The sequence below is a fragment of the Triturus cristatus genome, chromosome 4_1, assembly GCF_964204655.1.
Source record: "Triturus cristatus chromosome 4_1, aTriCri1.1, whole genome shotgun sequence".
Lineage (NCBI taxonomy): Eukaryota > Metazoa > Chordata > Amphibia > Caudata > Salamandridae > Triturus > Triturus cristatus.
In genome coordinates, this window is record NC_140585.1 from 123,541,821 (window position 1) to 123,567,121 (window position 25,301).

A 25,301-nucleotide genomic window follows, 5' to 3' on the forward strand; every position below is an offset into this window, starting at 1 on the left:
TGGGTCGCGACACTGCTAGTCATGCTGCAAATAACCCCAAAGGATTCTGGACAGTGTAGTGGCTACGGTGAGTACGCCTACGCCACGAGTATATAGAAATATAATGCCATCCCTGGACACGTGTTTCGAGGTAATTGCCTCTCGTCAGCAGGGAGCAGGTAGGTATGCGGGGTGCCGATGACTGCCATATATATAGGTAAATTACCTTCCAAGGCGCGCAGGTGCAGACACCGGGCTCGTCAGCCAAAGTCGCTCGAATGAGCTATTAGTAATTTACGTAAATGGGTCGCGACACTGCTAGTCATGCTGCAAATAACCCCAAAGGATTCTGGACAGTGTAGTGGCTACGGTGAGTACGCCTACGCCACGAGTATATAGAAATATAATGCCATCCCTGGACACGTGTTTCGAGGTAATTGCCTCTCGTCAGCAGGGAGCAGGTAGGTATGCGGGGTGCCGATGACTGCCATATATATAGGTAAAATACCTTCCAAGGCGCGCAGGTGCAGACACCGGGCTCGTCAGCCAAAGTCGCTCGAATGAGCTATTAGTAATTTACGTAAATGGGTCGCGACACTGCTAGTCATGCTGCAAATAACCCCAAAGGATTCTGGACAGTGTAGTGGCTACGGTGAGTACGCCTACGCCACGAGTATATAGAAATATAATGCCATCCCTGGACACGTGTTTCGAGGTAATTGCCTCTCGTCAGCAGGGAGCAGGTAGGTATGCGGGGTGCCGATGACTGCCATATATATAGGTAAAATACCTTCCAAGGCGCGCAGGTGCAGACACCGGGCTCGTCAGCCAAAGTCGCTCGAATGAGCTATTAGTAATTTACGTAAATGGGTCGCGACACTGCTAGTCATGCTGCAAATAACCCCAAAGGATTCTGGACAGTGTAGTGGCTACGGTGAGTACGCCTACGCCACGAGTATATAGAAATATAATGCCATCCCTGGACACGTGTTTCGAGGTAATTGCCTCTCGTCAGCAGGGAGCAGGTAGGTATGCGGGGTGCCGATGACTGCCATATATATAGGTAAAATACCTTCCAAGGCGCGCAGGTGCAGACACCGGGCTCGTCAGCCAAAGTCGCTCGAATGAGCTATTAGTAATTTACGTAAATGGGTCGCGACACTGCTAGTCATGCTGCAAATAACCCCAAAGGATTCTGGACAGTGTAGTGGCTACGGTGAGTACGCCTACGCCACGAGTATATAGAAATATAATGCCATCCCTGGACACGTGTTTCGAGGTAATTGCCTCTCGTCAGCAGGGAGCAGGTAGGTATGCGGGGTGCCGATGACTGCCATATATATAGGTAAAATACCTTCCAAGGCGCGCAGGTGCAGACACCGGGCTCGTCAGCCAAAGTCGCTCGAATGAGCTATTAGTAATTTACGTAAATGGGTCGCGACACTGCTAGTCATGCTGCAAATAACCCCAAAGGATTCTGGACAGTGTAGTGGCTACGGTGAGTACGCCTACGCCACGAGTATATAGAAATATAATGCCATCCCTGGACACGTGTTTCGAGGTAATTGCCTCTCGTCAGCAGGGAGCAGGTAGGTATGCGGGGTGCCGATGACTGCCATATATATAGGTAAAATACCTTCCAAGGCGCGCAGGTGCAGACACCGGGCTCGTCAGCCAAAGTCGCTCGAATGAGCTATTAGTAATTTACGTAAATGGGTCGCGACACTGCTAGTCATGCTGCAAATAACCCCAAAGGATTCTGGACAGTGTAGTGGCTACGGTGAGTACGCCTACGCCACGAGTATATAGAAATATAATGCCATCCCTGGACACGTGTTTCGAGGTAATACACTATCCAGAATCCTTTGGGGTTATTTGCAGCATGACGAGCAGTGTCGCGACCCATTTACGTAAATCACTAATAGCTCATTCGAGCGACTTTGGCTGACGAGCCCGGTGTCTGCACCTGCGCGCCTTGGAAGGTATTTTACCTATATATATGGCAGTCATCGGCACCCCGCATACCTACCTGCTCCCTGCTGACGAGAGGCAATTACCTCGAAACACGTGTCCAGGGATGGCATTATATTTCTATATACTCGTGGCGTAGGCGTACTCACCGTAGCCACTACACTATCCAGAATCCTTTGGGGTTATTTGCAGCATGACGAGCAGTGTCGCGACCCATTTACGTAAATCACTAATAGCTCATTCGAGCGACTTTGGCTGACGAGCCCGGTGTCTGCACCTGCGCGCCTTGGAAGGTATTTTACCTATATATATGGCAGTCATCGGCACCCCGCATACCTACCTGCTCCCTGCTGACGAGAGGCAATTACCTCGAAACACGTGTCCAGGGATGGCATTATATTTCTATATACTCGTGGCGTAGGCGTACTCACCGTAGCCACTACACTATCCAGAATCCTTTGGGGTTATTTGCAGCATGACGAGCAGTGTCGCGACCCATTTACGTAAATCACTAATAGCTCATTCGAGCGACTTTGGCTGACGAGCCCGGTGTCTGCACCTGCGCGCCTTGGAAGGTATTTTACCTATATATATGGCAGTCATCGGCACCCCGCATACCTACCTGCTCCCTGCTGACGAGAGGCAATTACCTCGAAACACGTGTCCAGGGATGGCATTATATTTCTATATACTCGTGGCGTAGGCGTACTCACCGTAGCCACTACACTATCCAGAATCCTTTGGGGTTATTTGCAGCATGACGAGCAGTGTCGCGACCCATTTACGTAAATCACTAATAGCTCATTCGAGCGACTTTGGCTGACGAGCCCGGTGTCTGCACCTGCGCGCCTTGGAAGGTATTTTACCTATATATATGGCAGTCATCGGCACCCCGCATACCTACCTGCTCCCTGCTGACGAGAGGCAATTACCTCGAAACACGTGTCCAGGGATGGCATTATATTTCTATATACTCGTGGCGTAGGCGTACTCACCGTAGCCACTACACTATCCAGAATCCTTTGGGGTTATTTGCAGCATGACGAGCAGTGTCGCGACCCATTTACGTAAATCACTAATAGCTCATTCGAGCGACTTTGGCTGACGAGCCCGGTGTCTGCACCTGCGCGCCTTGGAAGGTATTTTACCTATATATATGGCAGTCATCGGCACCCCGCATACCTACCTGCTCCCTGCTGACGAGAGGCAATTACCTCGAAACACGTGTCCAGGGATGGCATTATATTTCTATATACTCGTGGCGTAGGCGTACTCACCGTAGCCACTACACTATCCAGAATCCTTTGGGGTTATTTGCAGCATGACGAGCAGTGTCGCGACCCATTTACGTAAATCACTAATAGCTCATTCGAGCGACTTTGGCTGACGAGCCCGGTGTCTGCACCTGCGCGCCTTGGAAGGTATTTTACCTATATATATGGCAGTCATCGGCACCCCGCATACCTACCTGCTCCCTGCTGACGAGAGGCAATTACCTCGAAACACGTGTCCAGGGATGGCATTATATTTCTATATACTCGTGGCGTAGGCGTACTCACCGTAGCCACTACACTATCCAGAATCCTTTGGGGTTATTTGCAGCATGACGAGCAGTGTCGCGACCCATTTACGTAAATCACTAATAGCTCATTCGAGCGACTTTGGCTGACGAGCCCGGTGTCTGCACCTGCGCGCCTTGGAAGGTATTTTACCTATATATATGGCAGTCATCGGCACCCCGCATACCTACCTGCTCCCTGCTGACGAGAGGCAATTACCTCGAAACACGTGTCCAGGGATGGCATTATATTTCTATATACTCGTGGCGTAGGCGTACTCACCGTAGCCACTACACTATCCAGAATCCTTTGGGGTTATTTGCAGCATGACGAGCAGTGTCGCGACCCATTTACGTAAATCACTAATAGCTCATTCGAGCGACTTTGGCTGACGAGCCCGGTGTCTGCACCTGCGCGCCTTGGAAGGTATTTTACCTATATATATGGCAGTCATCGGCACCCCGCATACCTACCTGCTCCCTGCTGACGAGAGGCAATTACCTCGAAACACGTGTCCAGGGATGGCATTATATTTCTATATACTCGTGGCGTAGGCGTACTCACCGTAGCCACTACACTATCCAGAATCCTTTGGGGTTATTTGCAGCATGACGAGCAGTGTCGCGACCCATTTACGTAAATCACTAATAGCTCATTCGAGCGACTTTGGCTGACGAGCCCGGTGTCTGCACCTGCGCGCCTTGGAAGGTATTTTACCTATATATATGGCAGTCATCGGCACCCCGCATACCTACCTGCTCCCTGCTGACGAGAGGCAATTACCTCGAAACACGTGTCCAGGGATGGCATTATATTTCTATATACTCGTGGCGTAGGCGTACTCACCGTAGCCACTACACTATCCAGAATCCTTTGGGGTTATTTGCAGCATGACGAGCAGTGTCGCGACCCATTTACGTAAATCACTAATAGCTCATTCGAGCGACTTTGGCTGACGAGCCCGGTGTCTGCACCTGCGCGCCTTGGAAGGTATTTTACCTATATATATGGCAGTCATCGGCACCCCGCATACCTACCTGCTCCCTGCTGACGAGAGGCAATTACCTCGAAACACGTGTCCAGGGATGGCATTATATTTCTATATACTCGTGGCGTAGGCGTACTCACCGTAGCCACTACACTATCCAGAATCCTTTGGGGTTATTTGCAGCATGACGAGCAGTGTCGCGACCCATTTACGTAAATCACTAATAGCTCATTCGAGCGACTTTGGCTGACGAGCCCGGTGTCTGCACCTGCGCGCCTTGGAAGGTATTTTACCTATATATATGGCAGTCATCGGCACCCCGCATACCTACCTGCTCCCTGCTGACGAGAGGCAATTACCTCGAAACACGTGTCCAGGGATGGCATTATATTTCTATATACTCGTGGCGTAGGCGTACTCACCGTAGCCACTACACTATCCAGAATCCTTTGGGGTTATTTGCAGCATGACGAGCAGTGTCGCGACCCATTTACGTAAATCACTAATAGCTCATTCGAGCGACTTTGGCTGACGAGCCCGGTGTCTGCACCTGCGCGCCTTGGAAGGTATTTTACCTATATATATGGCAGTCATCGGCACCCCGCATACCTACCTGCTCCCTGCTGACGAGAGGCAATTACCTCGAAACACGTGTCCAGGGATGGCATTATATTTCTATATACTCGTGGCGTAGGCGTACTCACCGTAGCCACTACACTATCCAGAATCCTTTGGGGTTATTTGCAGCATGACGAGCAGTGTCGCGACCCATTTACGTAAATCACTAATAGCTCATTCGAGCGACTTTGGCTGACGAGCCCGGTGTCTGCACCTGCGCGCCTTGGAAGGTATTTTACCTATATATATGGCAGTCATCGGCACCCCGCATACCTACCTGCTCCCTGCTGACGAGAGGCAATTACCTCGAAACACGTGTCCAGGGATGGCATTATATTTCTATATACTCGTGGCGTAGGCGTACTCACCGTAGCCACTACACTATCCAGAATCCTTTGGGGTTATTTGCAGCATGACGAGCAGTGTCGCGACCCATTTACGTAAATCACTAATAGCTCATTCGAGCGACTTTGGCTGACGAGCCCGGTGTCTGCACCTGCGCGCCTTGGAAGGTATTTTACCTATATATATGGCAGTCATCGGCACCCCGCATACCTACCTGCTCCCTGCTGACGAGAGGCAATTACCTCGAAACACGTGTCCAGGGATGGCATTATATTTCTATATACTCGTGGCGTAGGCGTACTCACCGTAGCCACTACACTATCCAGAATCCTTTGGGGTTATTTGCAGCATGACGAGCAGTGTCGCGACCCATTTACGTAAATCACTAATAGCTCATTCGAGCGACTTTGGCTGACGAGCCCGGTGTCTGCACCTGCGCGCCTTGGAAGGTATTTTACCTATATATATGGCAGTCATCGGCACCCCGCATACCTACCTGCTCCCTGCTGACGAGAGGCAATTACCTCGAAACACGTGTCCAGGGATGGCATTATATTTCTATATACTCGTGGCGTAGGCGTACTCACCGTAGCCACTACACTATCCAGAATCCTTTGGGGTTATTTGCAGCATGACGAGCAGTGTCGCGACCCATTTACGTAAATCACTAATAGCTCATTCGAGCGACTTTGGCTGACGAGCCCGGTGTCTGCACCTGCGCGCCGTGGAAGGTATTTTACCTATATATATGGCAGTCATCGGCACCCCGCATACCTACCTGCTCCCTGCTGACGAGAGGCAATTACCTCGAAACACGTGTCCAGGGATGGCATTATATTTCTATATACTCGTGGCGTAGGCGTACTCACCGTAGCCACTACACTATCCAGAATCCTTTGGGGTTATTTGCAGCATGACGAGCAGTGTCGCGACCCATTTACGTAAATCACTAATAGCTCATTCGAGCGACTTTGGCTGACGAGCCCGGTGTCTGCACCTGCGCGCCTTGGAAGGTATTTTACCTATATATATGGCAGTCATCGGCACCCCGCATACCTACCTGCTCCCTGCTGACGAGAGGCAATTACCTCGAAACACGTGTCCAGGGATGGCATTATATTTCTATATACTCGTGGCGTAGGCGTACTCACCGTAGCCACTACACTATCCAGAATCCTTTGGGGTTATTTGCAGCATGACGAGCAGTGTCGCGACCCATTTACGTAAATCACTAATAGCTCATTCGAGCGACTTTGGCTGACGAGCCCGGTGTCTGCACCTGCGCGCCTTGGAAGGTATTTTACCTATATATATGGCAGTCATCGGCACCCCGCATACCTACCTGCTCCCTGCTGACGAGAGGCAATTACCTCGAAACACGTGTCCAGGGATGGCATTATATTTCTATATACTCGTGGCGTAGGCGTACTCACCGTAGCCACTACACTATCCAGAATCCTTTGGGGTTATTTGCAGCATGACGAGCAGTGTCGCGACCCATTTACGTAAATCATTTCTTTTATTCCTTATTACGCCTAGTTTCGATTATGTCACTGTTACGTCACTTTTCTTATCAAATGTTACGCCTTCTACATTCGTTTCATTGTAATGTACTTATTATAAAAATACATGTCTGTTAATAAATTATTGTACTTCACTTCCTGAACCTTCGTGGTGACGGAACCTGAGGGCCGCGACTCGAGTCGGCCATTTTGAATGGAATAAAGCCCATTAGAGAACCTCTTATACCACGGATTCTGCCTCTTGTTATTTTGAGCTATTTTACTTTAATTTAAGATTCCGCATGAAATTCAGTCAGGTAATATTTATTTTATTTACCACACTTAATAAAAAATGATGAGTCTGCATACCATATTTAAGTGGGAGCCCGGCTAGCTCAGTCGGTAGAGCATGAGACTCTTAATCTCAGGGTCGTGGGTTTGAGCCCCACGTTGGGCGAAAACAAGTATTTTTTGCTGGATGATAGCATTGGCTCTCATAATATGGTGATTAATCTTGCATTAGACATGCACTAACTCCTAAAAATTGTATCTCCCTTGGTTACTCATTCATGAGAAATGTATCTCCAAGATTAGGTAGGGCCTGAGTCTAGGTTAACATACAGTGATATCACTCCTATTCAAGTACTAAACATGCCAACCTGAAGTGTAAAACATCCCCTAGGTGTAGTTAAGGCATCAGTTAGGAGTGAACTGAACACTCATGTTATGGGCAATTAGACTTAAAATAAAGTGTGGACAGCAGTAACGTTACTTTTGAAATGTGATGCTGAGTGAGCACACAGGGGAATTAGCTCAAATGGTAGAGCGCTCGCTTAGCATGCGAGAGGTAGCGGGATCGATGCCCGCATTCTCCATTCTAAAATTTGCATACATTTTACTTTTTAACTTGTAATTGCCATGGTTGTTGCAGAGTAAGAACAGAAAAGTCACAGATGGCTTTCAAATTTGGTGTCATTATAACAACTAAAGTGGTTTAATCAAAAGTGTTTAGGTATTCTATAGCACGTGAGAGGAATTTGATTTCTTATGCAATCTCAAAATGAAAATTTCACACCTTCCATTTTCATTTCGTATTATTTTACTTGACATTCTTTCCTCTGAAGGATGTATAAAAGTGAAGTTCCTTGCAAAACAAGAGCAGAGGAATATCCAGAAACGGTTTTCCTTAATAAAAAATGATGAGTCTGCATACCATATTTAAGTGGGAGCCCGGCTAGCTCAGTCGGTAGAGCATGAGACTCTTAATCTCAGGGTCGTGGGTTCGAGCCCCACGTTGGGTGAAAACGAGTATTTTTTGCTGTATGATAGCATTGGCTCTCATAATATGGTGATTAATCTTGCATTAGACATGCACTAACTCCTAAAAATTGTATCTCCCTTGGTTACTCATTCATGAGAAATGTATCTCCAAGATTAGGTAGGGCCTGAGTCTAGGTTAACATACAGTGATATCACTCCTATTCAAGTACTAAACATGCCAACCTGAAGTGTAAAACATCCCCTAGGTGTAGTTAAGGCATCAGTTAGGAGTGAACTGAACACTCATGTTATGGGCAATTAGACTTAAAATAAAGTGTGGACAGCAGTAACGTTACTTTTGAAATGTGATGCTGAGTGAGCACACAGGGGAATTAGCTCAAATGGTAGAGCGCTCGCTTAGCATGCGAGAGGTAGCGGGATCGATGCCCGCATTCTCCATTCTAAAATTTGCATACATTTTACTTTTTAACTTGTAATTGCCATGGTTGTTGCAGAGTAAGAACAGAAAAGTCACAGATGGCTTTCAAATTTGGTGTCATTATAACAACTAAAGTGGTTTAATCAAAAGTGTTTAGGTATTCTATAGCACGTGAGAGGAATTTGATTTCTTATGCAATCTCAAAATGAAAATTTCACACCTTCCATTTTCATTTCGTATTATTTTACTTGACATTCTTTCCTCTGAAGGATGTATAAAAGTGAAGTTCCTTGCAAAACAAGAGCAGAGGAATATCCAGAAACGGTTTTCCTTAATAAAAAATGATGAGTCTGCATACCATATTTAAGTGGGAGCCCGGCTAGCTCAGTCGGTAGAGCATGAGACTCTTAATCTCAGGGTCGTGGGTTTGAGCCCCACGTTGTGCGAAAACGAGTATTTTTTGCTGGATGATAGCATTGGCTCTCATAATATGGTGATTAATCTTGCATTAGACATGCACTAACTCCTAAAAATTGTATCTCCCTTGGTTACTCATTCATGAGAAATGTATCTCCAAGATTAGGTAGGGCCTGAGTCTAGGTTAACATACAGTGATATCACTCCTATTCAAGTACTAAACATGCCAACCTGAAGTGTAAAACATCCCCTAGGTGTAGTTAAGGCATCAGTTAGGAGTGAACTGAACACTCATGTTATGGGCAATTAGACTTAAAATAAAGTGTGGACAGCAGTAACGTCACTTTTGAAATGTGATGCTGAGTGAGCACACAGGGGAATTAGCTCAAATGGTAGAGCGCTCGCTTAGCATGCGAGAGGTAGCGGGATCGATGCCCGCATTCTCCATTCTAAAATTTGCATACATTTTACTTTTTAACTTGTAATTGCCATGGTTGTTGCAGAGTAAGAACAGAAAAGTCACAGATGGCTTTCAAATTTGGTGTCATTATAACAACTAAAGTGGTTTAATCAAAAGTGTTTAGGTATTCTATAGCACGTGAGAGGAATTTGATTTCTTATGCAATCTCAAAATGAAAATTTCACACCTTCCATTTTCCTTTCGTCTTATTTTACTTGACATTCTTTCCTCTGAAGGATGTATAAAAGTGAAGTTCCTTGCAAAACAAGAGCAGAGGAATATCCAGAAACGGTTTTCCTTAATAAAAAATGATGAGTCTGCATACCATATTTAAGTGGGAGCCCGGCTAGCTCAGTCGGTAGAGCTATGAGACTCTTAATCTCAGGGTCGTGGGTTCGAGCCCCACGTTGGGCGAAAACAAGTATTTTTTGCTGGATGATTGCATTGGCTCTCATAATATGGTGATTAATCTTGCATTAGACATGCACTAACTCCTAAAAATTGTATCTCCCTTGGTTACTCATTCATGAGAAATGTATCTCCAAGATTAGGTAGGGCCTGAGTCTAGGTTAACATACAGTGATATCACTCCTATTCAAGTACTAAACATGCCAACCTGAAGTGTAAAACATCCCCTAGGTGTAGTTAAGGCATCAGTTAGGAGTGAACTGAACACTCATGTTATGGGCAATTAGACTTAAAATAAAGTGTGGACAGCAGTAACGTTACTTTTGAAATGTGATGCTGAGTGAGCACACAGGGGAAGTAGCTCAAATGGTAGAGCGCTCGCTTAGCATGCGAGAGGTAGCGGGATCGATGCCCGCATTCTCCATTCTAAAATTTGCATACATTTTACTTTTTAACTTGTAATTGCCATGGTTGTTGCAGAGTAAGAACAGAAAAGTCACAGATGGCTTTCAAATTTGGTGTCATTATAACAACTAAAGTGGTTTAATCAAAAGTGTTTAGGTATTCTATAGCACGTGAGAGGAATTTGATTTCTTATGCAATCTCAAAATGAAAATTTCACACCTTCCATTTTCATTTCGTCTTATTTTACTTGACATTCTTTCCTCTGAAGTATGTATAAAAGTGAAGTTCCTTGCAAAACAAGAGCAGAGGAATATCCAGAAACGGTTTTCCTTAATAAAAAATGATGAGTCTGCATACCATATTTAAGTGGGAGCCCGGCTAGCTCAGTCGGTAGAGCATGAGACTCTTAATCTCAGGGTCGTGGGTTCGAGCCCCACGTTGGGCGAAAACGAGTATTTTTTGCTGGATGATAGCATTGGCTCTCATAATATGGTGATTAATCTTGCATTAGACATGCACTAACTCCTAAAAATTGTATCTCCCTTGGTTACTCATTCATCAGAAATGTATCTCCAAGATTAGGTAGGGCCTGAGTCTAGGTCAGGGGTCTTCAAACTGTGGGGCGCGACCCCCAGGGGGGCCGTGGAGTGATGCAAAGGGGGTCGCGCCTTCCCAGTCACACTTCTGCCCAGGCCCCACACTTCCCCCGTCCTGTGTCGTGTCTCAGCCCGGGCTGCTGCAGTGAAACTTGAGCTGCTGGGGGCTCAGCTGGGCAGTGTCTGGATTCCTATCTCCGGCACCCCCGTGTTTTTTCACAGGTCTTTAAAGACCATTTAACATGCCTTTGTAAACTGGTTACAGAGGCTTAGGTTTTTTTGCTGGTTCCAGTACCCCCTGGGTCCCCACTGTGCCTATTCCTTACATTTGGATTTTACATTCACTGCCGTAGTGTGAGAATGCATTTCATGGAAAGGAATACAAAGTTGGCTTCCGGGGGGCGCCGTGAGTGAAAGTTTATTGTGCTTTAGAAGCACCTGCTGCAGCGTTTCTTTCCCGGCAATTACCAGGCCTCACATAAATGTCAAGATAACTCCTGTGATTAATGATCTTCCTGGAGAGAGATCACAATTTTGTATAGTTGAGGTTTTGACTTAGGTGAAGTTAGTGCAGTGGGTTAATATGCCTGCTGCAAAGAACGTGTACCAAGTAGATTACAGAGTGTGTATGATGTGAAGAGATCAGCAGGTTACTGCTTTCAAAAGAGACATCCTTTTGTTACTTGCAATTTATAACTTAAAGTCCTAATATAGAATAGTGAGCTATTAACTTTCATCCTAGAACAGCATGCACACTACAAAGAATACATTATTAGACCATTGATTAATGTTGCAAAAAGGGTTAATTTGGCTAGCAAACAATTCTTATTATTAAAGGAAACTCCCAACTATGCTGTTTCTTTTTCGACTCTGAGTTTGTGCTTCTCCACACCAAGCACTCTTGAACTATACTGCCTACCAGTATGGATGACATGTGACTCCTATACTTTTAGTCCTTTGGCTTATGTAACATTTCCTATACACTGATTTACACACTTATGATTGATTGTCTCTGTGTAATGTGTGTGTGATGCAAAGTGCTCGGACACCCTACACTGGTATGAGTGGCACTATATAACTAATTCAATGCATCTGAGAGTGTGGGGTTATGGAGACTTGGTCACTGTTAAAGGGTGCTAGTGAGAGAATCCGTGGTGGGGGTGGTCATGGGGGGGCACCAACAAACATTGTCGCACAGGGCACCACCAGCACTAAAGCCGGCCCTGGGAAGTATGCACAGATAAGCGCTGAAAATACCGCTTTAGGTGACTGCTTTTTTTTGTACCGACTGGGCCATCAAAATAATCTGCTGGTAACCCTAACCATAGGACTGGAAGTTTGTTGCAGGATCAGCACATTATTTATTTCCTTCACCCTCGATCCCCGATTAATGCCGCAATAGTTTAACTTAGATCTTAAAGTCTACGCCCCCGTCAATAACATGCTGAGTTACTTCATGGGTCTGGGAATGCACCCTGCATTCAGACAACTCATTCCTCATTCTCGCCCTTTGTCACGCTCACCTTGCACTCACCGTGATCACAATGCACTCACACTGATCACCATGCACTTGCACCATTCACCCGCTCACCTTGCACTCACAGTGATCACTCTGCACTCAAAATGCACTTGTCCTGCTCACACTATACCTCAACCTGCAGTCACACGAGTACACGAGTACACTACTCATCCTGCACTCATGTGACACTTCACTCACCTGTCCCCCTCACTACTCAATATGCAACTCACTCAAACAAGCCCATCAGTAATCATACATTCATTCATCCCATTCTGAACTTGCATCCGCACCCAAAATGAGAGAGGACAGCAAGGGAGTGAGAGAATTTGATTGAAGAGGTCAGGGATGAGGAGAAATGTGAATTGCCGAAGAGAAGTGTGGACACGCAAGAAGTGAGTGTGATCCAAAGGTGAGGGCTTCTGTTAGAACAAAGGGGAGATGTGAAAGAGGAATGGGGGGACTGGAGAGGTGTAAGATACAAATAGACAAAAATTTGAATGAAGAGACGAGGTGAATGAGAAGTGCTGAGGGGCACGGGAGGTGACAGGGCCAGAGAGGCCATGAGATAAATGTGAGAGACTGTTAGAGATGAGGGCAGTGAAAGAACAGAATGTCAAGAGGTGATTAAAGGTGAAGTGAGAGGTTGATGAGTTCAGAAGTTGTAAAAAGGGGTGAAAGAAAATGACCTGCAAAGTGAGAGAGGGATCCGGGGTTAGGAGAGGAGAGAGGGATGGAAGGGAGGGGGTGAGAGGAAAGCTGCGTGGGTAAACGGCTTAACTCTACACAAAACCGCCAGGGTTTTAAGGGACCCCTGCTTCTTCCGGTCAGGGCCAGGTGAGCTTCTAATGTGGCAGCACGTATTGCTGCAGAGTGGAAGGCCCTTCACAAAGGTTGACTTGAAATCTTTCTGATGATAATTGCTGTATTTTGGTTATAAATGGGTACTGATTGGGTGAAATCTTTCCTCAGTGTTACTGTGTGTAACAAACATCAAAATAATGAAGCAATGCTATCCCAAAATACGCGGCATCACATAACCTCATTTACATTTTCATCCCACGCAATTTAGTCAACAGGTTTAGACATTTTTGTCAGGAGGGGGTCCTTACGCCTCAAAATGTTGACAGGGGGGTCTCGGCATCCAGAAGTTTGAAGACCTCTGGTCTAGGTTAACATACAGTGATATCACTCCTATTCAAGTACTAAACATGCCAACCTGAAGTGTAAAACATCCCCTAGGTGTAGTTAAGGCATCAGTTAGGAGTGAACTGAACACTCATGTTATGGGCAATTAGACTTAAAATAAAGTGTGGACAGCAGTAACGTTACTTTTGAAATGTGATGCTGAGTGAGCACACAGGGGAATTAGCTCAAATGGTAGAGCGCTCGCTTAGCATGCGAGAGGTAGCGGGATCGATGCCCGCATTCTCCATTCTAAAATTTGCATACATTTTACTTTTTAACTTGTAATTGCCATGGTTGTTGCAGAGTAAGAACAGAAAAGTCACAGATGGCTTTCAAATTTGGTGTCATTATAACAACTAAAGTGGTTTAATCAAAAGTGTTTAGGTATTCTATAGCACGTGAGAGGAATTTGATTTCTTATGCAATCTCAAAATGAAAATTTCACACCTTCCATTTTCCTTTCGTCTTATTTTACTTGACATTCTTTCCTCTGAAGGATGTATAAAAGTGAAGTTCCTTGCAAAACAAGAGCAGAGGAATATCCAGAAACGGTTTTCCTTAATAAAAAATGATGAGTCTGCATACCATATTTAAGTGGGAGCCCGGCTAGCTCAGTCGGTAGAGCATGAGACTCTTAATCTCAGGGTCGTGGGTTTGAGCCCCACGTTGGGCGAAAACGAGTATTTTTTGCTGGATGATAGCATTGGCTCTCATAATATGGTGATTAATCTTGCATTAGACATGCACTAACTCCTAAAAATTGTATCTCCCTTGGTTACTCATTCATGAGAAATGTATCTCCAAGATTAGGTAGGGCCTGAGTCTAGGTTAACATACAGTGATATCACTCCTATTCAAGTACTAAACATGCCAACCTGAAGTGTAAAACATCCCCTAGGTGTAGTTAAGGCATCAGTTAGGAGTGAACTGAACACTCATGTTATGGGCAATTAGACTTAAAATAAAGTGTGGACAGCAGTAACGTTACTTTTGAAATGTGATGCTGAGTGAGCACACAGGGGAATTAGCTCAAATGGTAGAGCGCTCGCTTAGCATGCGAGAGGTAGCGGGATCGATGCCCGCATTCTCCATTCTAAAATTTGCATACATTTTACTTTTTAACTTGTAATTGCCATGGTTGTTGCAGAGTAAGAACAGAAAAGTCACAGATGGCTTTCAAATTTGGTGTCATTATAACAACTAAAGTGGTTTAATCAAAAGTGTTTAGGTATTCTATAGCACGTGAGAGGAATTTGATTTCTTATGCAATCTCAAAATGAAAATTTCACACCTTCCATTTTCATTTCGTATTATTTTACTTGACATTCTTTCCTCTGAAGGATGTATAAAAGTGAAGTTCCTTGCAAAACAAGAGCAGAGGAATATCCAGAAACGGTTTTCCTTAATAAAAAATGATGAGTCTGCATACCATATTTAAGTGGGAGCCCGGCTAGCTCAGTCGGTAGAGCATGAGACTCTTAATCTCAGGGTCGTGGGTTCGAGCCCCACGTTGGGCGAAAACGAGTATTTTTTGCTGGATGATAGCATTGGCTCTCATAATATGGTGATTAATCTTGCATTAGACATGCACTAACTCCTAAAAATTGTATCTCCCTTGGTTACTCATTCATGAGAAATGTATCTCCAAGATTAGGTAGGGCCTGAGTCTAGGTCAGGGGTCTTCAAACTGTGGGGCGCGACCCCCAGGGGGGCCGTGGAGTGATGCAAAGGGGGTCGCGCCTTCCCAGTCACACTTCTGCCCAGGCCCCACACTTCCCCCGTCCTGTGTCGTGTCTCAGCCCGGGCTGCTGCAGTGAAACTTGAGCTGCTGGGGGCTCAGCTGGGCAGTGTCTGGATTCCTATCTCCGGCACCCCCGTGTTTTTTCACAGGTCTTTAAAGACCATTTAACATGCCTTTGTAAACTGGTTACAGAGGCTTAGGTTTTTTTGCTGGTTCCAGTACCCCCTGGGTCCCCACTGTGCCTATTCCTTACATTTGGATTTTACATTCACTGCCGTAGTGTGAGAATGCATTTCATGGAAAGGAATACAAAGTTGGCTTCCGGGGGGCGCCGTGAGTGAAAGTTTATTGTGCTTTAGAAGCACCTGCTGCAGCGTTTCTTTCCCGGCAATTACCAGGCCTCACATAAATGTCAAGATAACTCCTGTGATTAATGATCTTCCTGGAGAGAGATCACAATTTTGTATAGTTGAGGTTTTGACTTAGGTGAAGTTAGTGCAGTGGGTTAATATGCCTGCTGCAAAGAACGTGTACCAAGTAGATTACAGAGTGTGTATGATGTGAAGAGATCAGCAGGTTACTGCTTTCAAAAGAGACATCCTTTTGTTACTTGCAATTTATAACTTAAAGTCCTAATATAGAATAGTGAGCTATTAACTTTCGTCCTAGAACAGCATGCACACTACAAAGAATACATTATTAGACCATTGATTAATGTTGCAAAAAGGGTTAATTTGGCTAGCAAACAATTCTTATTATTAAAGGAAACTCCCAACTATGCTGTTTCTTTTTCGACTCTGAGTTTGTGCTTCTCCACACCAAGCACTCTTGAACTATACTGCCTACCAGTATGGATGACATGTGACTCCTATACTTTTAGTCCTTTGGCTTATGTAACATTTCCTATACACTGATTTACACACTTATGATTGATTGTCTCTGTGTAATGTGTGTGTGATGCAAAGTGCTCGGACACCCTACACTGGTATGAGTGGCACTATATAACTAATTCAATGCATCTGAGAGTGTGGGGTTATGGAGACTTGGTCACTGTTAAAGGGTGCTAGTGAGAGAATCCGTGGTGGGGGTGGTCATGGGGGGGCACCAACAAACATTGTCGCACAGGGCACCACCAGCACTAAAGCCGGCCCTGGGAAGTATGCACAGATAAGCGCTGAAAATACCGCTTTAGGTGACTGCTTTTTTTTGTACCGACTGGGCCATCAAAATAATCTGCTGGTAACCCTAACCATAGGACTGGAAGTTTGTTGCAGGATCAGCACATTATTTATTTCCTTCACCCTCGATCCCCGATTAATGCCGCAATAGTTTAACTTAGATCTTAAAGTCTACGCCCCCGTCAATAACATGCTGAGTTACTTCATGGGTCTGGGAATGCACCCTGCATTCAGACAACTCATTCCTCATTCTCGCCCTTTGTCACGCTCACCTTGCACTCACAGTGATCACAATGCACTCACACTGATCACCATGCACTTGCACCATTCACCCGCTCACCTTGCACTCACAGTGATCACTCTGCACTCAAAATGCACTTGTCCTGCTCACACTATACCTCAACCTGCAGTCACACGAGTACACGAGTACACTACTCATCCTGCACTCATGTGACACTTCACTCACCTGTCCCCCTCACTACTCAATATGCAACTCACTCAAACAAGCCCATCAGTAATCATACATTCATTCATCCCATTCTGAACTTGCATCCGCACCCAAAATGAGAGAGGACAGCAAGGGAGTGAGAGAATTTGATTGAAGAGGTCAGGGATGAGGAGAAATGTGAATTGCCGAAGAGAAGTGTGGACACGCAAGAAGTGAGTGTGATCCAAAGGTGAGGGCTTCTGTTAGAACAAAGGGGAGATGTGAAAGAGGAATGGGGGGACTGGAGAGGTGTAAGATACAAATAGACAAAAATTTGAATGAAGAGACGAGGTGAATGAGAAGTGCTGAGGGGCACGGGAGGTGACAGGGCCAGAGAGGCCATGAGATAAATGTGAGAGACTGTTAGAGATGAGGGCAGTGAAAGAACAGAATGTCAAGAGGTGATTAAAGGTGAAGTGAGAGGTTGATGAGTTCAGAAGTTGTAAAAAGGGGTGAAAGAAAATGACCTGCAAAGTGAGAGAGGGATCCGGGGTTAGGAGAGGAGAGAGGGATGGAAGGGAGGGGGTGAGAGGAAAGCTGCGTGGGTAAACGGCTTAACTCTACACAAAACCGCCAGGGTTTTAAGGGACCCCTGCTTCTTCCGGTCAGGGCCAGGTGAGCTTCTAATGTGGCAGCACGTATTGCTGCAGAGTGGAAGGCCCTTCACAAAGGTTGACTTGAAATCTTTCTGATGATAATTGCTGTATTTTGGTTATAAATGGGTACTGATTGGGTGAAATCTTTCCTCAGTGTTACTGTGTGTAACGAACATCAAAATAATGAAGCAATGCTATCCCAAAATACGCGGCATCACATAACCTCATTTACATTTTCATCCCACGCAATTTAGTCAACAGGTTTAGACATTTTTGTCAGGAGGGGGTCCTTACGCCTCAAAATGTTGACAGGGGGGTCTCGGCATCCAGAAGTTTGAAGACCTCTGGTCTAGGTTAACATACAGTGATATCACTCCTATTCAAGTACTAAACATGCCAACCTGAAGTGTAAAACATCCCCTAGGTGTAGTTAAGGCATCAGTTAGGAGTGAACTGAACACTCATGTTATGGGCAATTAGACTTAAAATAAAGTGTGGACAGCAGTAACGTTACTTTTGAAATGTGATGCTGAGTGAGCACACAGGGGAATTAGCTCAAATGGTAGAGCGCTCGCTTAGCATGCGAGAGGTAGCGGGATCGATGCCCGCATTCTCCATTCTAAAATTTGCATACATTTTACTTTTTAACTTGTAATTGCCATGGTTGTTGCAGAGTAAGAACAGAAAAGTCACAGATGGCTTTCAAATTTGGTGTCATTATAACAACTAAAGTGGTTTAATCAAAAGTGTTTAGGTATTCTATAGCACGTGAGAGGAATTTGATTTCTTATGCAATCTCAAAATGAAAATTTCACACCTTCCATTTTCCTTTCGTCTTATTTTACTTGACATTCTTTCCTCTGAAGGATGTATAAAAGTGAAGTTCCTTGCAAAACAAGAGCAGAGGAATATCCAGAAACGGTTTTCCTTAATAAAAAATGATGAGTCTGCATACCATATTTAAGTGGGAGCCCGGCTAGCTCAGTCGGTAGAGCTATGAGACTCTTAATCTCAGGGTCGTGGGTTCGAGCCCCACGTTGGGCGAAAACGAGTATTTTTTGCTGGATGATTGCATTGGCTCTCATAATATGGTGATTAATCTTGCATTAGACATGCACTAACTCCTAAAAATTGTATCTCCCTTGGTTACTCATTCATGAGAAATGTATCTCCAAGATTAGGTAGGGCCTGAGTCTAGGTTAACATACAGTGATATCACTCCTATTCAAGTACTAAACATGCCAACCTGAAGTGTAAAACATCCCCTAGGTGTAGTTAAGGCATCAGTTAGGAGTGAACTGAACACTCATGTTATGGGCAATTAGACTTAAAATAAAGTGTGGACAGCAGTAACGTTACTTTTGAAATGTGATGCTGAGTGAGCACACAGGGGAATTAGCTCAAATGGTAGAGCGCTCGCTTAGCATGCGAGAGGTAGCGGGATCGATGCCCGCATTCTCCATTCTAAAATTTGCGTACATTTTACTTTTTAACTTGTAATTGCCATGGTTGTTGCAGAGTAAGAACAGAAAAGTCACAGATGGCTTTCAAATTTGGTGTCATTATAACAACTAAAGTGGTTTAATCAAAAGTGTTTAGGTATTCTATAGCACGTGAGAGGAATTTGATTTCTTATGCAATCTCAAAATGAAAATTTCACACCTTCCATTTTCCTTTCGTCTTATTTTACTTGACATTCTTTCCTCTGAAGGATGTATAAAAGTGAAGTTCCTTGCAAAACAAGAGCAGAGGAATATCCAGAAACGGTTTTCCTTAATAAAAAAAGATGAGTCTGCATACCATATTTAAGTGGGAGCCCGGCTAGCTCAGTCGGTAGAGCTATGAGACTCTTTATCTCAGGGTCGTGGGTTCGAGCCCCACGTTGGGCGAAAACAAGTATTTTTTGCTGGATGATTGCATTGGCTCTCATAATATGGTGATTAATCTTGCATTAGACATGCACTAACTCCTAAAAATTGTATCTCCCTTGGTTACTCATTCATGAGAAATGTATCTCCAAGATTAGGTAGGGCCTGAGTCTAGGTTAACATACAGTGATATCACTCCTATTCAAGTACTAAACATGCCAACCTGAAGTGTAAAACATCCCCTAGGTGTAGTTAAGGCATCAGTTAGGAGTGAACTGAACACTCATGTTATGGGCAATTAGACTTAAAATAAAGTGTGGACAGCAGTAACGTTACTTTTGAAATGTGATGCTGAGTGAGTACACAGGGGAATTAGCTCAAATGGTAGAGTGCTCGCTTAGCATGAGAGAGGTAGCGGGATCGATGCCCGCATTCTCCATTCTAAAATTTGCATACATTTTACTTTTTAACTTGTAATTGCCATGGTTGTTGCAGAGTAAGAACAGAAAAGTCACAGATGGCTTTCAAATTTGGTGTCATTATAACAACTAAAGTGGTTTAATCAAAAGTGTTTAGGTATTCTATAGCACGTGAGAGGAATTTGATTTCTTATGCAATCTCAAAATGAAAATTTCACACCTTCCATTTTCATTTCGTCTTATTTTACTTGACATTCTTTCCTCTGAAGGATGTATAAAAGTGAAGTTCCTTGCAAAACAAGAGCAGAGGAATATCCAGAAACGGTTTTCCTTAATAAAAAATGATGAGTCTGCATACCATATTTAAGTGGGAGCCCGGCTAGCTCAGTCGGTAGAGCATGAGCCTCTTAATCTCAGGGTCGTGGGTTCGAGCCCCACGTTGGGCGAAAACGAGTATTTTTTGCTGGATGATAGCATTGGCTCTCATAATATGGTGATTAATCTTGCATTAGACATGCACTAACTCCTAAAAATTGTATCTCCCTTGGTTACTCATTCATGAGAAATGTATCTCCAAGATTAGGTAGGGCCTGAGTCTAGGTTAACATACAGTGATATCACTCCTATTCAAGTACTAAACATGCCAACCTGAAGTGTAAAACATCCCCTAGGTGTAGTTAAGGCATCAGTTAGGAGTGAACTGAACACTCATGTTATGGGCAATTAGACTTAAAATAAAGTGTGGACAGCAGTAACGTTACTTTTGAAATGTGATGCTGAGTGAGCACACAGGGGAATTAGCTCAAATGGTAGAGCGCTCGCTTAGCATGCGAGAGGTAGCGGGATCGATGCCCGCATTCTCCATTCTAAAATTTGCATACATTTTACTTTTTAACTTGTAATTGCCATGGTTGTTGCAGAGTAAGAACAGAAAAGTCACAGATGGCTTTCAAATTTGGTGTCATTATAACAACTAAAGTGGTTTAATCAAAAGTGTTTAGGTATTCTATAGCACGTGAGAGGAATTTGATTTCTTATGCAATCTCAAAATGAAAATTTCACACCTTCCATTTTCATTTCGTATTATTTTACTTGACATTCTTTCCTCTGAAGGATTTATAAAAGTGAAGTTCCTTGCAAAACAAGAGCAGAGGAATATCCAGAAACGGTTTTCCTTAATAAAAAATGATGAGTCTGCATACCATATTTAAGTGGGAGCCCGGCTAGCTCAGTCGGTAGAGCATGAGACTCTTAATCTCAGGGTCGTGTGTTCGAGCCCCACGTTGGGCGAAAACGAGTATTTTTTGCTGGATGATAGCATTGGCTCTCATAATATGGTGATTAATCTTGCATTAGACATGCACTAACTCCTAAAAATTGTATCTCCCTTGGTTACTCATTCATGAGAAATGTATCTCCAAGATTAGGTAGGGCCTGAGTCTAGGTTAACATACAGTGATATCACTCCTATTCAAGTACTAAACATGCCAACCTGAAGTGTAAAACATCCCCTAGGTGTAGTTAAGGCATCAGTTAGGAGTGAACTGAACACTCATGTTATGGGCAATTAGACTTAAAATAAAGTGTGGACAGCAGTAACGTTACTTTTGAAATGTGATGCTGAGTGAGCACACAGGGGAATTAGCTCAAATGGTAGAGTGCTCGCTTAGCATGCGAGAGGTAGCGGGATCGATGCCCGCATTCTCCATTCTAAAATTTGCGTACATTTTACTTTTTAACTTGTAATTGCCATGGTTGTTGCAGAGTAAGAACAGAAAAGTCACAGATGGCTTTCAAATTTGGTGTCATTATAACAACTAAAGTGGTTTAATCAAAAGTGTTTAGGTATTCTATAGCACGTGAGAGGAATTTGATTTCTTATGCAATCTCAAAATGAAAATTTCACACCTTCCATTTTCCTTTCGTCTTATTTTACTTGACATTCTTTCCTCTGAAGGATGTATAAAAGTGAAGTTCCTTGCAAAACAAGAGCAGAGGAATATCCAGAAACGGTTTTCCTTAATAAAAAAAGATGAGTCTGCATACCATATTTAAGTGGGAGCCCGGCTAGCTCAGTCGGTAGAGCTATGAGACTCTTAATCTCAGGGTCGTGGGTTCGAGCCCCACGTTGGGCGAAAACAAGTATTTTTTGCTGGATGATTGCATTGGCTCTCATAATATGGTGATTAATCTTGCATTAGACATGCACTAACTCCTAAAAATTGTATCTCCCTTGGTTACTCATTCATGAGAAATGTATCTCCAAGATTAGGTAGGGCCTGAGTCTAGGTTAACATACAGTGATATCACTCCTATTCAAGTACTAAACATGCCAACCTGAAGTGTAAAACATCCCCTAGGTGTAGTTAAGGCATCAGTTAGGAGTGAACTGAACACTCATGTTATGGGCAATTAGACTTAAAATAAAGTGTGGACAGCAGTAACGTTACTTTTGAAATGTGATGCTGAGTGAGTACACAGGGGAATTAGCTCAAATGGTAGAGTGCTCGCTTAGCATGCGAGAGGTAGCGGGATCGATGCCCGCATTCTCCATTCTAAAATTTGCATACATTTTACTTTTTAACTTGTAATTGCCATGGTTGTTGCAGAGTAAGAACAGAAAAGTCACAGATGGCTTTCAAATTTGGTGTCATTATAACAACTAAAGTGGTTTAATCAAAAGTGTTTAGGTATTCTATAGCACGTGAGAGGAATTTGATTTCTTATGCAATCTCAAAATGAAAATTTCACACCTTCCATTTTCATTTCGTCTTATTTTACTTGACATTCTTTCCTCTGAAGGATGTATAAAAGTGAAGTTCCTTGCAAAACAAGAGCAGAGGAATATCCAGAAACGGTTTTCCTTAATAAAAAATGATGAGTCTGCATACCATATTTAAGTGGGAGCCCGGCTAGCTCAGTCGATAGAGCATGAGCCTCTTAATCTCAGGGTCGTGGGTTCGAGCCCCACGTTGGGCGAAAACTAGTATTTTTTGCTGGATGATAGCATTGGCTCTCATAATATGGTGATTAATCTTGCATTAGACATGCACTAACTCCTAAAAATTGTATCTCCCTTGGTTACTCATTCATGAGAAATGTATCTCCAAGATTAGGTAGGGCCTGAGTCTAGGTTAACATACAGTGATATCACTCCTATTCAAGTACTAAACATGCCAACCTGAAGTGTAGAACATCCCCTAGGTGTAGTTAAGGCATCAGTTAGGAGTGAACTGAACACTCATGTTATGGGCAATTAGACTTAAAATAAAGTGTGGACAGCAGTAACGTTACTTTTGAAATGTGATGCTGAGTGAGCACACAGGGGAATTAGCTCAAATGGTAGAGCGCTCGCTTAGCATGCGAGAGGTAGCGGGATCAATGCCCGCATTCTCCATTCTAAAATTTGCATACATTTTACTTTTTAACTTGTAATTGCCATGGTTGTTGCAGAGTAAGAACAGAAAAGTCACAGATGGCTTTCAAATTTGGTGTCATTATAACAACTAAAGTGGTTTAATCAAAAGTGTTTAGGTATTCTATAGCACGTGAGAGGAATTTGATTTCTTATGCAATCTCAAAATGAAAATTTCACACCTTCCATTTTCATTTCGTATTATTTTACTTGACATTCTTTCCTCTGAAGGATTTATAAAAGTGAAGTTCCTTGCAAAACAAGAGCTGAGGAATATCCAGAAACGGTTTTCCTTAATAAAAAATGATGAGTCTGCATACCATATTTAAGTGGGAGCCCGGCTAGCTCAGTCGGTAGAGCATGAGACTCTTAATCTCAGGGTCGTGTGTTCGAGCCCCACGTTGGGCGAAAACGAGTATTTTTTGCTGGATGATAGCATTGGCTCTCATAATATGGTGATTAATCTTGCATTAGACATGCACTAACTCCTAAAAATTGTATCTCCCTTGGTTACTCATTCATGAGAAATGTATCTCCAAGATTAGGTAGGGCCTGAGTCTAGGTTAACATACAGTGATATCACTCCTATTCAAGTACTAAACATGCCAACCTGAAGTGTAAAACATCCCCTAGGTGTAGTTAAGGCATCAGTTAGGAGTGAACTGAACACTCATGTTATGGGCAATTAGACTTAAAATAAAGTGTGGACAGCAGTAACGTTACTTTTGAAATGTGATGCTGAGTGAGCACACAGCGGAATTAGCTCAAATGGTAGAGTGCTCGCTTAGCATGCGAGAGGTTGCGGGATCGATGCCCGCATTCTCCATTCTAAAATGTGCATACATTTTACTTTTTAACTTGTAATTGCCATGGTTGTTGCAGAGTAAGAACAGAAAAGTCACAGATGGCTTTCAAATTTGGTGTCATTATAACAACTAAAGTGGTTTAATCAAAAGTGTTTAGGTATTCTATAGCACGTGAGAGGAATTTGATTTCTTATGCAATCTCAAAATGAACATTTCACACCTTCCATTTTCATTTCGTCTTATTTTACTTGACATTCTTTCCTCTGAAGGATGTATAAAAGTGAAGTTCCTTGCAAAACAAGAGCAGAGGAATATCCAGAAACGGTTTTCCTTAATAAAAAATGATGAGTCTGCATACCATATTTAAGTGGGAGCCCGGCTAGCTCAGTCGGTAGAACTATGAGACTCTTAATCTCAGGGTCGTGGGTTCGATCCCCACGTTGGGCGAAAACGAGTATTTTTTGCTGGATGATAGCATTGGCTCTCATAATATGGTGATTAATCTTGCATTAGACATGCACTAACTCCTAAAAATTGTATCTCCCTTGGTTACTCATTCATGAGAAATGTATCTCCAAGATTAGGTAGGGCCTGAGTCTAGGTTAACATACAGTGATATCACTCCTATTCAAGTACTAAACATGCCAACCTGAAGTGTAAAACATCCCCTAGGTGTAGTTAAGGCATCAGTTAGGAGTGAACTGAACACTCATGTTATGGGCAATTAGACTTAAAATAAAGTGTGGACAGCAGTAACGTTACTTTTGAAATGTGATGCTGAGTGAGCACACAGGGGAATTAGCTCAAATGGTAGAGCGCTCGCTTAGCATGCGAGAGGTAGCGGGATCGATGCCCGCATTCTCCATTCTAAAATTTGCATACATTTTACTTTTTAACTTGTAATTGCCATGGTTGTTGCAGAGTAAGAACAGAAAAGTCACAGATGGCTTTCAAATTTGGTGTCATTATAACAACTAAAGTGGTTTAATCAAAAGTGTTTCGGTATTCTATAGCACGTGAGAGGAATTTGATTTCTTATGCAATCTCAAAATGAAAATTTCACACCTTCCATTTTCATTTCGTATTATTTTACTTGACATTCTTTCCTCTGAAGGATGTATAAAAGTGAAGTTCCTTGCA

The 25,301-nt window shown here is 43.6% G+C and overlaps 11 non-coding genes across 11 annotated transcripts; all 11 read left to right on the plus strand.

The window, feature by feature from the left end:
• The first annotated feature begins 7,764 nt into the window (after positions 1-7,764).
• TRNAA-AGC (transfer RNA alanine (anticodon AGC)) lies at positions 7,765-7,837 on the plus strand. Its single transcript has one exon. It is a non-coding gene; the product is annotated as a tRNA-Ala (tRNA).
• A 771-nt stretch (positions 7,838-8,608) lies between these two features.
• On the plus strand, positions 8,609-8,681 carry TRNAA-AGC (transfer RNA alanine (anticodon AGC)). Its single transcript has one exon. It is a non-coding gene; the product is annotated as a tRNA-Ala (tRNA).
• A 771-nt stretch (positions 8,682-9,452) lies between these two features.
• TRNAA-AGC (transfer RNA alanine (anticodon AGC)) lies at positions 9,453-9,525 on the plus strand. Its single transcript has one exon. It is a non-coding gene; the product is annotated as a tRNA-Ala (tRNA).
• A 1,198-nt stretch (positions 9,526-10,723) lies between these two features.
• TRNAK-CUU (transfer RNA lysine (anticodon CUU)) lies at positions 10,724-10,796 on the plus strand. Its single transcript has one exon. It is a non-coding gene; the product is annotated as a tRNA-Lys (tRNA).
• Positions 10,797-13,825: 3,029 nt separating this feature from the next.
• TRNAA-AGC (transfer RNA alanine (anticodon AGC)) lies at positions 13,826-13,898 on the plus strand. Its single transcript has one exon. It is a non-coding gene; the product is annotated as a tRNA-Ala (tRNA).
• Positions 13,899-14,669: 771 nt separating this feature from the next.
• TRNAA-AGC (transfer RNA alanine (anticodon AGC)) lies at positions 14,670-14,742 on the plus strand. The gene has a single exon. It is a non-coding gene; the product is annotated as a tRNA-Ala (tRNA).
• A 353-nt stretch (positions 14,743-15,095) lies between these two features.
• TRNAK-CUU (transfer RNA lysine (anticodon CUU)) lies at positions 15,096-15,168 on the plus strand. The gene has a single exon. It is a non-coding gene; the product is annotated as a tRNA-Lys (tRNA).
• A 3,029-nt stretch (positions 15,169-18,197) lies between these two features.
• Positions 18,198-18,270, plus strand: TRNAA-AGC (transfer RNA alanine (anticodon AGC)). Its single transcript has one exon. It is a non-coding gene; the product is annotated as a tRNA-Ala (tRNA).
• Positions 18,271-19,042: 772 nt separating this feature from the next.
• On the plus strand, positions 19,043-19,115 carry TRNAA-AGC (transfer RNA alanine (anticodon AGC)). The gene has a single exon. It is a non-coding gene; the product is annotated as a tRNA-Ala (tRNA).
• A 1,616-nt stretch (positions 19,116-20,731) lies between these two features.
• TRNAA-AGC (transfer RNA alanine (anticodon AGC)) lies at positions 20,732-20,804 on the plus strand. Its single transcript has one exon. It is a non-coding gene; the product is annotated as a tRNA-Ala (tRNA).
• Positions 20,805-24,953: 4,149 nt separating this feature from the next.
• Positions 24,954-25,026, plus strand: TRNAA-AGC (transfer RNA alanine (anticodon AGC)). The gene has a single exon. It is a non-coding gene; the product is annotated as a tRNA-Ala (tRNA).
• Positions 25,027-25,301: the final 275 nt, after the last annotated feature.